Source organism: Manacus vitellinus, unplaced genomic scaffold, assembly GCF_001715985.3.
Source record: "Manacus vitellinus isolate BGI_N305 unplaced genomic scaffold, ASM171598v3 scaffold_1_pilon, whole genome shotgun sequence".
In the NCBI taxonomy this organism is placed as follows: domain Eukaryota; kingdom Metazoa; phylum Chordata; class Aves; order Passeriformes; family Pipridae; genus Manacus; species Manacus vitellinus.
In genome coordinates this window covers 50,633,199-50,649,772 of record NW_021939396.1, presented here as the reverse complement: position 1 = coordinate 50,649,772, position 16,574 = coordinate 50,633,199, and the positions used below count along the sequence as shown (strand labels likewise).

Below are 16,574 nucleotides of genomic sequence, written 5' to 3'. Positions count from 1 at the left end.
TTTCTTTAAAGAGGAAAAGGCTATTTCCATTTATTTTAACTTCAGAGATAGGAATGGAGAAAGCATGATATATTGATTTGCAGAAAGTTGCACAGTCTGTCCCTATCTGCATCAGAAATAAAACTGTGCTCCCATCTGCATCGAACCCCAGTGTTGTATCTTCTAGGCCATCCTTCCACCACTGCAAGATTATGGGTTTTCTGTAACCAGAAACACACTGCAGTTCCTCTCCTGACCATCTGAAAGTCTTCCCTCCTCTTCATCTCTGCAATAGAGCTCTCCCTCTGCTAAGAGGGGTCCACTCATTTCCTAACTGTCTTCATTGTGTCAAACAAATAAAAATTATTAAAAAAAAAAAAAAGTTGCAGTTGTAGATTTCAAGAGGTTATTTCTGCTGATATCAAAGAATTAATAAACCACTTCAAGTACAGGACTTCTACACTACCCCGCAGGTGATCTGCCTTAATCTGAGTACTTTTTTCAGCAATCATCTATGCAAAACAGTGAGGGAAAGAGGAAGAGGGTGAGAGGAAGGTGGGGAGAGAGAAGGAAGCAGAGTTAAAAAAGGAGAGAGGGAGAGGGGGAGGAAAACTTCTGTAAAATCCTGTCAAGAACAGGAATGCCAGCTAGTCACAAATTACGTGGGAAGCTTTCATAATGAAAACCACCGATCATCAAAGTTATCTAGGTTTATGAAACATTTCTCTCCAATCTTGTTTATAGTTATTTATATGATAAGACTTCCTCCATCTTTCAAAATTTTTATTAAAAACACCTTATTTCCATCAGAATAGCTTAGAGTAACAACTCTCCCACTCCCACCCCACCTCGGTAAACAGTGCAGTGAAAGGAAAGCATTTAGGTTTATTCCAGTTTAAAGAACAAATAGCAAATCAACTTAAATGCTCTCATTTTTACATCTGTCATGCTGTGGAGGTGTTTGTGCTTAGTACAGCTCAGGGAACAGTGTGTAACTCTTAGCACAAAAAGCATATGACCTAAACTGGTCTTGCGCATGAAATACAATAATGAAAACAGTTAATAGGCGGTCTTGCACAGACCATATTTGTTAGATACCTGTCATGGTCTGAGAGCCTCAAAATCTAATTCCCTAGTCCAAACCCCCTCCCACATCTCAACCCAGTGTGAGATGGTTTCCAGACACCACATGAGATTCAAAATGGGGGAAAGGGAATATATATTACAATGACTGTACAAATAAATACTACAATACATTATATACAATCTTAACTATCTCTACCATGACATAAAAGTATTTACAATGGATCAAATCTCTTCTCCCCTCCAAATAAAAGTCCAGGAGGGAAGAAGGAAAGATCCCTTTCCACTTTCAGAGGAGCAATATCTCTAGGGAAGCAGGTCTATTTGTTTCGCTCTTCTTCTCATGCAGCAGCTGGATCTCTGCCAGTACACACGAGGGGTATCCAAGCCCCTCAGCCACTCGTCTTCAAAACAGGGTCTTCTTCCGTGGGCTGCGTTTCCCAGGACAAAGGGCGCTATCACCACGTCATATCACGAAACACAGGGGTCTTCGTGACGGTCCTTATCTTCAGGGGATTCAAGTTCCCTACAGAGCTCTGTGCTCTGTCTCAAGCAGCGGGGGGGGCAAGGTCACCCCCTCTGCATTCCTTCTGAGCTTTACAGCTCTTTCTGCAGTGTTGTAGCACTTCAAGGCTCTTTCAAGTAAGAGTTTATCATCTTCCTCCTTTCTTGGAGGTCTCAGAGGGGTATGGGGTTTTATTTCAGTTCTTACCCCAACTTCCTCTCTCTCTGCTGCTGCTCTCTCTCTCTCTCTCGGTTCTCTCACACAACTCTGTGTCTTCTTTGGTTGCATGCTGTTTGCTGCTGCTTCTCTGGTACAGTTCTTATCTGTTGGCTTTTAGCCATAACCTCTGTTCAATGCTGTCTCTGCCGCTGCTTTTCAGTATCTCTTGCTGCGGCTCACAGTGGAGAAACATACCCCAGCTCATAGCTACAGATACACAGTCCAGCTTAACACTGTTCCAAGTCCCTGTAGCCCCCCTGCCGGTGGCTGGGGGGGCCCAGCCCCCAGTGGGGGCTCCTGCTGTTTCTCCTGGTGGCTTCACAACATGGCTACTTCTCCTACAATAACTACAACTAACCTTCTCTTCCGTTCTGCTTGTGATATGTTTACATTTTGCAGAAGCGCTCATTGGGTAGAACCTCAAAACTTCAAGGGTCACCACCCCCTGGGGTTTTACCATTTTATAACTGCAGGTGGAAAACTGTTTCCCCCCACCACCATACCACATGTCTGATACAATAACACAACACTGAGCATTTCAGTCTTGTAACTTTAATTTCTCTTTGTCCTGGCTTGATCAAAATAGGATCAGCCCTAAATTGCTGTGAAATATCAGCTGAGTACCATGCACGTATTTTGTATTCTCTCAACCACAACTCATTGCATGGAACTTGCTTGGCATCAATAAGTCACTATCGCTTCTGTGTGTGCACGCATGTGTGGGAGTGCATGTGTGGCTCAATACCCTGCTGCTAGGCTATTTAGTGATAAAATCTGATATAATAAAATATTAATTACAGTTGAAAGGTTGGGCGAGAAATATGAACTCAATTACAGTCCCATATTGTGAACAAAGGGTAGAGTGAAAAAAATCCTTTAGTTATAGAAGTTTGGGATAATAAAAGAACAACTAGAACATTAGACTCAAGCTGAGTGCTCCCTAAAAGGCCACCTGTTATTAATCTTCACATCAGGCATAGACATTCAACTAAATTAGGTCAAGATGAAAGATTTTTGCTCCTGATTTTTTTGACTTAACTAATTTAAAGATTTCTTTATCTGAGCATTTTTTCTTTGATGTCATTGCAATTCAGTAATTAGAAATTTGTAACAAGCACAAGGAAACATCAATTGTAATTAAAAGTTAGATATCATACACAGTATGCAAAATGATCACCTTACACGGTGACAAGAATTAGCAGTATATTCCAAGAGCCTTTGTTTCAGTCACACTGGCAGTTTCTCTGCACCAAACTGTAGCAGAAGTGGTTCTACCATCTTCGAAAGCCTTTTTTCAGTTTGTTTTGTTTTTCAAAAAATGCCGGCAGTGGAATATAAATTATTTTAAGATACATTCTTAAAAGATACATTTTTGTTAATCTGTTCAATTTACCTGAGTGTGAATTCAGATGCATTACCAAAGACTTAACAGAATGAGACCAGACTGTAAACAAACACAACCGTGAGCCAAAGTTAGTCCAAATCAAATAATATGACCTTGAAATCACATGCACAATAGTGAATCATAAGAACTGAGCCATCTTATCTATTACTGCAGGCTAAAACGTGCCATTAGATCATAAAATAAGATTTTCATTGTCTGAAGAACCATGTTCTCTATTAACAATGTTTTCTATTTCAACAAATGTTGCTGAAACTCTGGCAATATATTTTGGTATCGAGCCAGAAAACAGACTTCCAATGAATTTACATTTATGATACTTGGAACAATCCAAAGACTATTTCAAAGCTTCTTAATCAGCTTTATGTTCTTTGCTTAATTTCTTTTTAAAAAGAACACAGAAAAATGATAAGTTCATAAGTAGAAGATAAAAGTATCTTGGTACAGCAAGAGAGGTGCTTTTATAAGCCAATATTACACCATTTAACTCACCAGTTTTCAGGTTGCCAAGGCCAATTTATAGAACAACAGGAAAGTATGAGAAAAGGAGTAAAGTCTTGTCACAGATTAAAAGAAATTAAAGAAAGCAAAACTGTCTAAAATGATTTAGTCTAGAAAAGAACGAAGTTAGAGGGGATCTAAAAGAAATATTCAAAATTGAAAGCCATGGCAGGGCTGACTGATCCTTTCTTTTCAATCTGTCACAGAGAAAGAAAATACTGATGCACAATGGTACTGAAGTACAGATCAATGAGGAAGAAACAAAAGGAAATTCCAGGGGTCTAAACACATACAAACCAATATGCAACAATCTGTGAGATTACACAGCCCATCTTATCAGAATCAGAAGTAGCATTTCTGAAAGTGTATGCCTGACTTTCTGATACTGAAAGAAAGCTCACTACTGCTTGAAAACTGTAGGTCTGCTTCTGACTTGAGTGCAAAGATTCATTACAACCCACTTTCAGCTCCAACAAAGTTGTTGATGGCACGTGAACCATCAGATTCCACGTGGTTCCATCCTGTTGTGTAAACCAGGGTGCAAAGAAGCAGAAATTAGTTATTTTTCTTATTAAAGAATATGACAAACAGCTATTACCAAGTCTTCCCAAACTGGGTAAGAATAGATCTAGCAAGGTTTAAATGACCAGTTTACTTGTATCCCCAAGGAAATAGGAAGGCCAACTCCCACTTGACAGGGCCAGTCCTAGTTCTTTAAGTCTACATGGGATGAATGTGTTGTGTAATTTGCATTAAATAATTTTCAGATTCAAGTATTTGTTTTGAAATAAATACTATACGATGTTGCTATCATTCTACAATCTTCAGAGTAGTTGTATATAATAGGATAAAATGCTGTACTGGAATTAAAAGGAATAGAGTAATGGAAAAAAAGTGGCAGTCTTCATGCAAGAGCCTGCCCAAGCAATTTCTACTTTCAAAGAAGTCCAGGGCCCCTTGCAAACCAGAGGTTTCTTCCTCAATAGCCATGAACAAGATCAGTAGCTACACAAAGTTAAACTATAAGAATAATGGGAAAAAATACTTTAAGGAATAATGCGATATTCCTAAGGAATAGGAACATTTCCTCAGATATAAATGCGACACACCATCTATAATGCTGCTGATGCCTTTGAGAAAGCACGTAGGATCACTCTTGAGGAGAAAAGACAAAGCAGAAAGAATCGTGCCTTGCAGAATATACCTCCTAAGGAGTCCTTCTGCTGTGCCTTTTGCCATCGGACATGTCTATCTTGTATTGGCCTTTTTAGCCACCAACGTGCTTGCAACAAACATGGGTAGTGCCCTTCCCAAATCTTCGTTCACAAAGCCTAGCCATGATGACTGACACTATTGCTCATTCTCCTGTATTCAACTCCCAATTTCTGTTTATTATGTGTGATGGTGCATCCTAGAGCAGTGGTTTTCATTCAGTTCTCCATAAATTTCTACAGATGTAGTTTGCAAAAGGTAAGAAAAATATACTTAGAGCTTATAGATTTAAAATCACAACATAAAGATCTGCACATACACTGCAACATCTTCGGGGATTTACAAAGTAAAAAGAAAAGATTTCTATTAAGAGAAACAGATTACAGGTAAGTGATATACTACTTCAATATTTTCTAGTAAACCACAAACCACTGAAATTCTGTGACTATGCTCTGAAGAGTGTCCATGAGGTGTGGACACTGCAAATTTAACAATGTTCACATGCATAACTACAGTCAGTTGCACAGTTTTTATTTACAAACGTAAAATAATATGCACATGCATATTGATGAAGGAGCCTGAATGTTACAAAGAAATTTAGAAGTAGTATTTAGAGCAGAAGATGAGCTAATGGATTAATGACACTGTTAACACTAAAAGAATAAGATCTTTATATTATTCTACAAAGCTGTGTGCTGGAAATTCACTACTGAATTGTGCTAGGGAATTAAGCAAATAGATGTATTAAAATGAGTGGTTTATAAGTAGAGGGAGAACGCTTGTTTTCTCCCTTTTTTCAGGGATGCTCTGCAATCTGCTGGTTTGTGTGCAGCACAGAAAGAAAAATATTTGCTGAGGCAGCTGAATGAATACACAAGCCAATTTCAACAGGTTTTTTTGATTCAGAGCTTGAAAACTGTTTACTGCTCATTAAAGCACTCAAAGAGGATATGAAGTTTTTAATCTATTCAATGAGGGGACACAACATGGAGCACAGAGACACTAGCTCTAACAGATCTACTACGGTCATTTATGTTGTCTCATTGGTCTGTTTGCTATTGCCAGACGCTTTGTTTCATGGGAGATTGGTGGAAAGCAGCATGCGCCTGTGCTTCAGTTGCAACTGCAAAGGTTGGCGTTATCACTTAAGCAACCCAAGGCACAGACACATTTTTCCTGCTGACTCTGCTGCAGGAGAGCAGGACCACAGCAAAAATAACCACAACAAAATTCTTGCCTCTCAATGCTATCGTCTCTTTCCACAACTTAAATGCAGTGGGTTCCGGTCCAGCAATTTGGAAACGGAGATTACTGTGTTCATTTTCATTCTTTCTTCCCTACAAAAAGACTCTGCAGGGCATTTTAATCAGCAGTACAGAATGAGGCAGGCAGACACAAATAACAAGTCAGTTTTTGTGGCATTGTCCCCAGACTCTCAGGACTTCTGTGGATAAATACAAGGCTGACCTTCTATTCTGTCAGTGAAGGTATAACTCTTCCTCCTCCCTGCACTGGGAATGACTCTTCTAGGATTAGGTGGCATAGAAACCTTGGCAGCATGACACTGGTACAGCTCTTCCCACAGGAAATCTGGCCGTAGATAAAAGATTCTGCACAGTTCAGGATTAGCACAACTGTTAAATACAGATGAGATTTTGGTCTTGTGCTTCTACTACCCTTCGAGGCTAATCTTGAAAACAGCTTCAACTCTAGATGTGAGAATGCAGCTAATTCATCCATCCTCATCTGATTTCCCCACGGTAATTTCTTCCTAAATTCAACATTTTTATAATACCTTAGACATCTATCCTACTGCTCTCTGAGACTGTTTTAGGCTGAGGCATTTATACTGCTCCTGACTAAAGAGTTGCTGCTTTCAGTTGTAGAGCCCAGTAAGTGACTCTAATGTTTCTTTATGTCATTTAATGTAATCCAGTTGAGCAGATTAGCTTTTACTTAGCAATGCTTTAGAGTCATGATGCTTGTTGTAAATGCCAGTGATTTCCTTTCCTACTTAAATGAACAGTAAAACAGAAAGTTTTCATGTTAATGTTCAGTAAAATGAGTACTCCTTCAGCATCCAGTGTGGGAAATGACAGCATTTCACTCAGTGCATCTATAGCTTTTCTTCCTCTTTCCATGTAGCATTCCTCTTTAGCTTTTTGTTTCCTTTAACATTACTTAATATTAAGTAAGTTTGCTTGCAATGCATCATCAAAACGCTGTAGTACACACAGAATGGTTGAATCAAATATTACTTATATTGAGAGTTAGAAATTGCCCCAAATTACTTTGTCCTGGAAACCACAGTCCTCCAGCCATACATTTATGTATTAGTAACAAAATCTTTTTAAATGCAGCCATTTAGTCTTTGCTAGTGCATAAAGGACTTGCACAAACTTGCTCAAAATGCACAATATTGGAAGAAAAAATCCTAAAGTCAATGGCAGTATGAAAATGTACCACTGTCAAAGAATCTATGGAAAAATGGTACCAGTTACTTCTATGTTGCAGAAGTTGTGATTATGATATTGTGTTGCTTTCCTGCATATGAGAAAAGCCTCATGGAATTTTGGTTCCCTGTCACTTGGACAACTCAGGTCCATATGAGAATCTTGACAAAACCTTGTGCTTCTTTGGGGGGTTGTCATGTACAGAAAACTAAAAAAAAAAAAGACTCTTGGCACCACCGTGCTGTGTGACTAACCCTCACACAGCACCACATCTCATAATTATTTATACAAACTTAACTAGCACCACCTTCCTCACATGTATATCTACCTGTTCCAATCCACCACTGGGTAGAAAATTTATATTTGAGCTGTTTATATATATATGCTCACTGAACTGAAACTGCTTTCCTTCCCCTCTGAAGTTTGTTCCCCTGATGTATTTTTAAAAAATAACCACATCTTCTCTTGGCCTTAACAGGCTAGCTCAAACAAGTAGGGTTCTCTTGGTACCTCCATATGTAAACACAGGTTTTCCCTGACAATTTATGCCATAACACTCCACTGCTGTAGTGCCAGTAAACTGGTATTCGTAGCTCAGCACTAGGCACAGGAGTTCACTTGAGGTCCTACCAGTGTCTTGTACAATGGTGTTCATTGCTTGTCACCTTTGCTGGAAACCCCACACGGTGTGTAGCTGGTTTGCCTGTTTCACAGTCATGCCATGTTTTGATGATTCACAGTCACACTGAAAGCCATCCGTACACACTTTTTTCTCCTATGTTATTTCCAAAAATGAGCCTCTATCTTACAACATGCATCTTTGTTATTAGCTCATAAAATGCAATCTTTGCATCTCATCCTGACGGCTATTCAATATTTTCTGTGCAACATTCCAATCCAATGCTGCAGGCAGGATTACTGTTAAATGAATTATAATGTGTAATATTTATATTTTATATCTATAAACAAAACACTCAGAATGTCATTGGGTCACCTCTCAGTTGATAATTCAGTACTTCACAATACAGCACAGTGAACTTGTACTTATATCACGGTCACTGGTTTAGAGCTCTTGTGAACCACTTAAAAATACATAGCTGATTTAAATACTTATGAAAGAAAAGGAGCTGAATCTCAAGAACCACAGAAAATATAAAGTGCATGACATAGCTAGAGCACAGAAAGACTGTTGTGCAACATTGCCAAGGCTTCAGTCCTAACAGGGCCCAAGAAGATATGGCTTCCAGTATGACCTGCAAACCTGGCTTCAGTGCTTATTGAGTCCAATGATTGAACCAAAGTTCACTTGGGACACCTCACTTGGGCACCTACCACTCAAAGAGTAAAAATACCAATGGGATTCAAACCTTCACAAAAACCAAAGAACTGAGGTAAGATGATAAGCCAGTGTGGAAAATACAATTTCACATAGGATATGAGAAGTGCACATACAGAACACACAGTAAGATCAACAGTGAAAGCTATGGGTTATATGTGCCTGACAATTCATAACCAGAGTTTTACAGGAATTTACAATGGGTCACTCGGCACTGTGGCTACAGACCAACATACAGCTACTGTGATACACACTGTCAGAAAATGACTTTAAAATGTCTCCAGAAAGTAGGTCCCCACATAATCCTGTTCAACAACCATTCAGGGAAATGTAGCTGACTCATATATTCCCTCTTCAATCCTTCCACAGCATAGAGTAAAATTAAAACAAATCCCTGGCACATTTCAGTAAGCACAGAGCAACAGCATCTCTTACATATTCAAGAAGTGCTCTGGTTGTTCTGCGTTTGATCTTGGGTATGTATAAACTGAGTACCCTTTCAAAAATCATGCAATGCAGTAATTTACATTAATGTTCATAACTCTTTCATTATGGTCCCTCCATTAAACACCTCTTTCTCTCAAGGCAAACACTCAAATACATTTGAGCCCCTCTCAGCAGGAGAAACGTGTCTCTTTGCAACTCCAGAGGACTACTCTGACATGATGGTAGGATATGACCTCTTATACTGTCTCTATGGGTTGATCAATGGGTCCTTTAACTGAGGAACTTCCTAAATTCAGCCAGAAGTAGATGCTTACATTGAAAGACCTAAAAGGCACCTTATTTGGGGCTTTACTGTATAGGTCTGTATCTGCTTAAGATACAGATGTCTGAGCGCTCTCATGAGAGATGTGACAGTCATGCCAGTTTCTTCCACAATAACCCAACAACTCTAGCATGTTCTCAGAAATTGGAGTCTAGGGTTCAACGCTGTTTTCAACCTGAGAGGCTTTCACCATACTGCTCCCACACTCCAGCCATCTGTACAGCACTACTGTGGTCTATCCTGAGACTGGTCTAGCATGAAAACAAAAATACAAGAAGAATCAGAGAATCAGGAAAGCATTCAAGAAGAAACCTGTCTAATCAAATGGAGATTCTCCTTATTCTGTCCATTATTTATGGTTTTATTTAAATACCATCTAAAATATAACACATTAAAAGTCATATGAGAAAGGAACATGGACTTCAGGTCTCTTGTTTGCCTAGGAGGAGCTTTAGGAATTTTGTACTTCTAGTTAGAGGTTTCTACTTGTTTACTGAGAACATGAATATATATGAGAACAAGTTGATGGCTTAGACTTGCTAACACTGAGCTGCCTAAAATCCATCTAACCTATATGTGCAACATTCTCTTCCTGTTAGATGGTTTGAAAGGTCCCCAGCAGGGCTGTGGCACCAGCCAGCTACCACTCTTCCCAAAATTTCTAGACATGAATCAGGGCCCATTCCCAACTAGTAATCTGTAAGAGGTCCCAGTGTCTGGGAGCTCTGCAGTATGAATATGGACTGTTTTTAGCCAGTTGGCCTCAGTACAAGAGAATGGTACTGGGCATACAAATTTCACTAGTAAATGCACACACTTTAAGTCAGAACTCAAGCAGGTTAATCTGAGAACTGAGCAGCCATTCCTTAGAAAGAGATCATGACAAAATGACCTTGTTCTGTTCCTTTCATACTCAGAAATCAAGCTGTTCATTTTAGTGAATAGATTTAATAAAAAGCATTTTTTATCAATGCTGACTGATGTTGGCAGCCCAGAGCCAGCAAAACAGGTATGAGTTCCAAGAGCTTATGATTCACTGGTTGAAATGCTGCTGGACTTCAGCCTTCACCAGGCAGATTAGAAAAACCCAGCGGACTAAATGATCTTAAGAGAGAACTAGCCTAGCTGAACTAGCCTACCGTGCTGTCAGAATGAGAGGTATGCAGTAGGGAGGACTATCATTAGGAATTATGCAAACGTATAGTCTCCACTGCAACCTACTTAAGGCCAGCATGTAGAAGGAAGGTTAAAAAAAAAAAAAAGAAAGAGCAGTACCTCATAACAGTGCAGCAAATTTTTCAATTGTTAATTATAACCCAAATCTGTGAGCAATGATTAGCAAGTTACAAAACTGAAAAATAACCTCTTCAGAGACATGGAATAATCTATTTTCTCTTTCATTCTTGAATTGCTCTAGCTTGCTTTATTTATCATGGATTAATTTCTATTAATTGCTAAATGACAGACAGCAATATGTTCTGGGTTCTTGGTGACACAAATTAGTACTTAAAGAAATCATGGATCAGTAGTCCTTTACCCAGGGACCATGTGAGAAGTCACAGGAAAAGGACCATGGAAATTTCTGAACAAGCCAGCAGGACATGTGAAGCTGCACCATGTATGTCCAAGCAACACATACCATAAATTCTAACTCAGGTCACAGCAAAAAGCCAAGAACAGGTTCTATTGAATAACAAAAAAGAATTATAGCATTTTTACAGCATAAGCAATTATCACACTGTTATCTCAATGAAACTGAAACTGACCTTTCTGTTGTAAATAATGATACTTGTTACTACAAAGAAGTGACAATTAGGGACATTAATAAAACCCAGTCCCCTTTGTACCACTGATATCCTCAAAGAAGTTTACTGGCTGCCTCACAGGTTTTAAAACTATGATTTGGAAAGAGCTGATCCTACAACACACAATTCAAGCCTTTATCCAACCCTCAAGCAATTGAAATGATGTTTGTGGCAAGCAAATGAAGGAATGGACAGTAAGTTCCCTTCACGCTCTTTAGACCTTGTGGTCTCACAGTATTTAAAAAGGCTCTATTTTGAACACAGCATTTCAGAATACTAGTGAGTTAGTAATGCTACTTGAACACGTATAGTTACATTATTTCAACATAACCATTTCTTTATCATAAATCCACCAAATATCCAGACCAAATATCCAGAGCTCTGGAAAAGCCAGAGTTCACTGTTCATTTTATTGGGAAGTTTTCCACTGGTTAATCTACAGTTCTGATATTTCTCTCTCAGGTGTGTCTACATAAGCCTTTTTTTTATCTCTTATTATTTGCATTACTATGTAAAGTCACTGGAAATAGAAGGAAATTACAGTAACATGCTAGCATTACATAATGTGCAAGGTAGGAATTGTGAGAGGACAAAGCTAAAAGTACAGATATTGTAAGGCCTTTATTTCCATGTGCTGTTGCCATCTTTCTGCCCACACAGAACACTAACACATCTCTTACTGTGCAAATCAGCATTCTTCCATTTCAAAACTCACATCTTCATGCATCTTGAATTTATAATCATACCCATGATATCTGTCTCCATAATTCACACATGAGAATCAATGTTGCACTCTTACCATGCAACACAGAAACTCAGACTGAGATACCAGTACCTCTTCTTTGAGAAGAGGACTGCAACTTTGAGGCCCAGGCCTGTGGTTGCCATGTGCTCACAATACCAATGCAAGTGGTTTGTGTTATTTTTGAAGTTATGGAAAATACCCTAAAACTTTTTTATTCTGAGTGTTTGAAACCCTGCTACTTTCTGAGTTCCAGTGATATCTGCCATGAGTTTCCAAACACCCTGTCTGGCTTGCTAGTTTTTTGGGGGTTTTTTTGATTTCCTGATTGCCAGGGAAACAAATTAATCTGCTGATCTCCTGACCAGTTGGGTGTTTTTTGTAAAGATTGTACACTTCAAGAATGAAAATAGGCAGTGTCTTCTCTGGAAGGCTGTCTGTCAGATTGGAGAATCCTGAAAAATCACTCTTAGGCTTCAGATGATCCCATTTCTTCATACAGAAGCATATGCAGGACCTAACTGATGTGGCACAGGTAGTGAAAACACCTGCTGCCAGAAGAAAGGGAAAGGAGTAGAAACAGTGACAAAGCAGAGATGATGACCAGCCATGAGGAAGGTTGATCCTCATAGCACCAGTCATACTGAAGGAAAGAGATGAGGCCCTAAGACATATTCTCCTGCCTTGTAATGTGTGTGGCAGGAAGACAATTGTGACCTCTGTTTTGTGTGTAGTGCATGGTGGTTCTGGCAGGAAATGCTGCATCACATACGAGTCTTTGCATTTCAAAGGTGATGCCCTCAGTTTAACTTACTGCTAGTCAGTGGGTAGGAATTGGGTGTCTTCTGTCATTCAACTAAAAATTATTACACTATGAGTGCTGATGAAATGGCTAAACCACATACGGAATGAAGTAGTCCTTGGACTTAGGTTGACAAAGGTTTTTTTACACAATGTATCTTCCTTTGAATCGTGCTGTTCCTATTCCAGAGACTGTGTGCAGAAGGCCTTCATTCCACCTGAGACAATGAACCAAGTATTTAAAGGGTGCCTCTAGAGGTCTGCATAAGGCCAATAAGAAGTCTAAATCTCTGTGGAATTTACGCAATCTGAACATCTAATGAAGACTTCCTCTAATGAAGTAGTAGAAAGGAGTGCTTATCACTTCAAATAACATGTAGTTTGAAATTTCTACGTTTATTTTCAGTTGTAATGCAAAATACTTAATAGTTTATTATTGCCTTCTGAGCTGAAATACACATTATTTCTTCAGGGTAGAGAGATTAAAAGTACGTTTCAAAATTAAGCACTTCAAGTGAAGTGATATTTGCTATATTTTCCCAGTAGAGTTCTTATTTATGCATATTGAAGAAGACAAAGATGACAAAGGGCATGCATGGAGAGTACACAGATTGCCTTAACTCTAGAACAGTCAGCTTTCAACTCACATAATTCAAAGCTTATTTACTTCCTTCTGCATGTTTCTTTAAGGTACTTTTAAATTATACTAGTCAGCAATTGCTAAAGTTCTCCCTCTTCTATCTGAGTTTTGCAGCTCTCAGTGCTGCTGGACTGACCCCAAATACTCAGAGCAGAAGTACTCTGGCATCTCAAAGTATTACATCCACAGGGCTTTTCTAGTTGACATATTTGGTCATCCTGTTCTCTTGCTATAGACTGGAAGAGGAAAGTACCAACTGCCTTTGGTATCTCTAAGAGCAGAAAGGTTGGCTGAGTGGGCTATTAGCTGGTCAGAAGGGTTTAATGGGGCAAATCCAGCTGAGCCAAACTCTGTAATGCAATATGAAAAAGAGATCAGGAGGCAGAGTAGAGCCTGGATGTTCTCGCATTCTCTTGTAATCATTTTGCTCCTTTCCCCAGCCTGCTGCTCCCAGAGTGCTTGCCATTGACAGGTGGTTCCGGTGTTATCTGGGCCAAAATCTTTGGGATGTTTACTGTTAAAGTTTTTTGAGGATGTTGCACAGAACAGCAGGAGGAGGTGGTATGGGGACAACATTTTGCTGCTTATGTAAACAGATAAAAGGAGTGGAAACACTTGACCTTTATCATGGCAAGACTGAATAGAAATAGGTGCAACAAAGAAAACTTGCTTCTCCCCACTGAAGCTAAAAACTCGTAGGAAAACTTTTTCAGAGAAGGTCATAAGAACCTTTTATAATGGAACATGGCAAACAACCTAAAGCTTTTTCTAACACAGATGAATATATAAATAACACAAAATACATGCAGTCACTGAGCATTACAGCTCTCATTTCTGTGTATAAGCCACATCTTTGCAAAAAATTAGCATTCTATAGTTGAAGTATATGGATATACATTTGCAGACAATTTGGCCCCTGAGTCTTCTACTTTAGGCTGATTTGCCCTGAAGAAGTAAAAGATACAAATGTCACTGCCTTGGAAGAGTGACTCACCCCTCAACAGATGTTGAAGAGCCCTCATAGAAAAAAATATTTGCATTTGTATGATTTTTATACAAATTCTTTAAAACTTCACTGACTCCTACATACATATCTGAAAAAAAAGAGAATATCCACAATAAGATATATACTACACAATTTCCACAGAGCCATCACCTTAAATTAAACTTTTTTTGTTTAATTTAAGTCTTGTAAATTACAATCACTCTAAAAATAAAAATAGCTTAGCCAGCTGTTAAAGAAGTACATACATTCATCATTACTGAATGCATTACTGCTTTAAACATATATAATTCCAAAATAATCTCCTTGAAATAAACACAGCAAGAGCCATAAAACATGCTGGACCCAAAATTGAAGACAAAGCAAGCAGTATTTGTTGTATTACAAATCTGACAAAATACATTTTAATCATGTCCAGTCTTATGAATTCTCAAACAACCTGGAATGCCATTTGGCCTTCATGATTAATGTGTACTTTATCATTGTAAACAGAGTTTTTTGAACCTTTCTATAAAGACCTTTTGAATCAACATTTAAACAATCAGCATTGCCCCTTCTCTCCTTTTATGCTGTGGTGGTTGTGTGTAGATTCTAAACGGCATAAGGTATCAGGATTTTTCATATTTAAGCAGAGAAAAAGAATCTAATCACAACAAAAAGCTGGAATTCTGAATGACCTAAGGTATCAGCTTTGTTGACTTGAAGGGTAGAATTTGTGCTCTCCTTATTCATCTCAGCAATTAAAGAATTTTATGTATCATGGGTGATGTGTTGATCAATAAAACAACAACAATCACTTACACCGCGAGTTTAGCGCAGTTTCAAAAATCTGCATTAACCAAGCCAGTAGCTGCAGCAGAATCAATAGACAAGGCATCTTGCTTAGTGGTGTCGATAAATGAAGTATGACTAAACTTTTAGCATCCAATGAATACAGATTAACATGATAAAATCCACATGCAGAATGTTGGCAGTCAGCTTTGCAGTCAGCATTCATTTTAAGACCTGTTGCAAAGGACCTCAGTAAATTTGCTGCTGTGTGTTCATCTGTCAGTTCTATAGCTTCATGTCACTTTAAATCTCTCCTCCTATTTTCCTAATCACTCATCCACTTATTTGGCACACTTTAATCTCCTAATGAGCTCCTTTCTATTGTCACTGAAGTTTCTGATGTGTCACTACTGCTATAGGAGTCAATCATCTTTAGTTCATGATGCAGATAAAAGGAATGAAACCATTTTTTTATTAATAGCCTAATACGTTCATGTTTAAACAACTACTCCAACTTGTATTATTTTGATTCTTGAATTCAGGATTCTTGAATTCAGGAGTACACTAAGCTTTTTGAGATAACATAAGACAAACATCAAGTAATTCTGTTTCTACTATAACCTGTTAAATCATTTTCATTAAATGTGCTCTAATGTTTTCTGCTTTTTTCATCAGGTGGTTTGGACTTCCCCAAAGTGTTACATTTTCTTTTTAAAAAGCTGTCTGAATGACCAACTGGATAGCATTTCCTAAATGCATACCTATGAAAATATAATATATATAGCTAATAGTAAAAAAAAGAATTATATGAAAGGCTGAATATTTTTAGGAAACCCAAACAACATTATTTTCATTCATGCATATATGAGAATACCAGATCTGTATTTCCCAGACAGAAACTATCAAAAACCTTATCATCAGGATGAAAATACTTGATAGTCACTCAGTATAGATGGAAACTCTTCCTACAATAATAAAAGAATTAACAAGGATACACAATGAGCCAAACGAAAAAACATCCTAAAGCTCTGAAAAGTCTCTCATCTAAATAAAGAGCTAATTTCTGGTTCTCATTCAAAATAATCTAACCATTCCTCTGTTTTCTTCACTGAAAAGCAGGCATCTTTTATTCTAGCCAATGAAGAACTTACACAGTACCATGTATCTGGCAGGGAAATAAATCTCTGAAAATTGGAAATTCATTAATGGGTGCTATATAAAACTAAAGAATACAAGCTACTGGTTTTCCAGGTTAATTTTTAAAATTATTATTTCTGCTATCATGGTCAAATACATGTAAATACTTTATGAATGTGACATACTGTTAAAACTGGCTAACTTGCTAAGAGTTGA

At 38.2% G+C, this 16,574-nt stretch overlaps 1 protein-coding gene across 6 annotated transcripts in view; it reads right to left on the bottom strand.

The window, feature by feature from the left end:
• The window catches only part of PTPRM (protein tyrosine phosphatase receptor type M), a 351,616-nt gene that overhangs the window by 191,132 nt on the left and 143,910 nt on the right, over window positions 1-16,574 (bottom strand). The window lies entirely within an intron of this gene.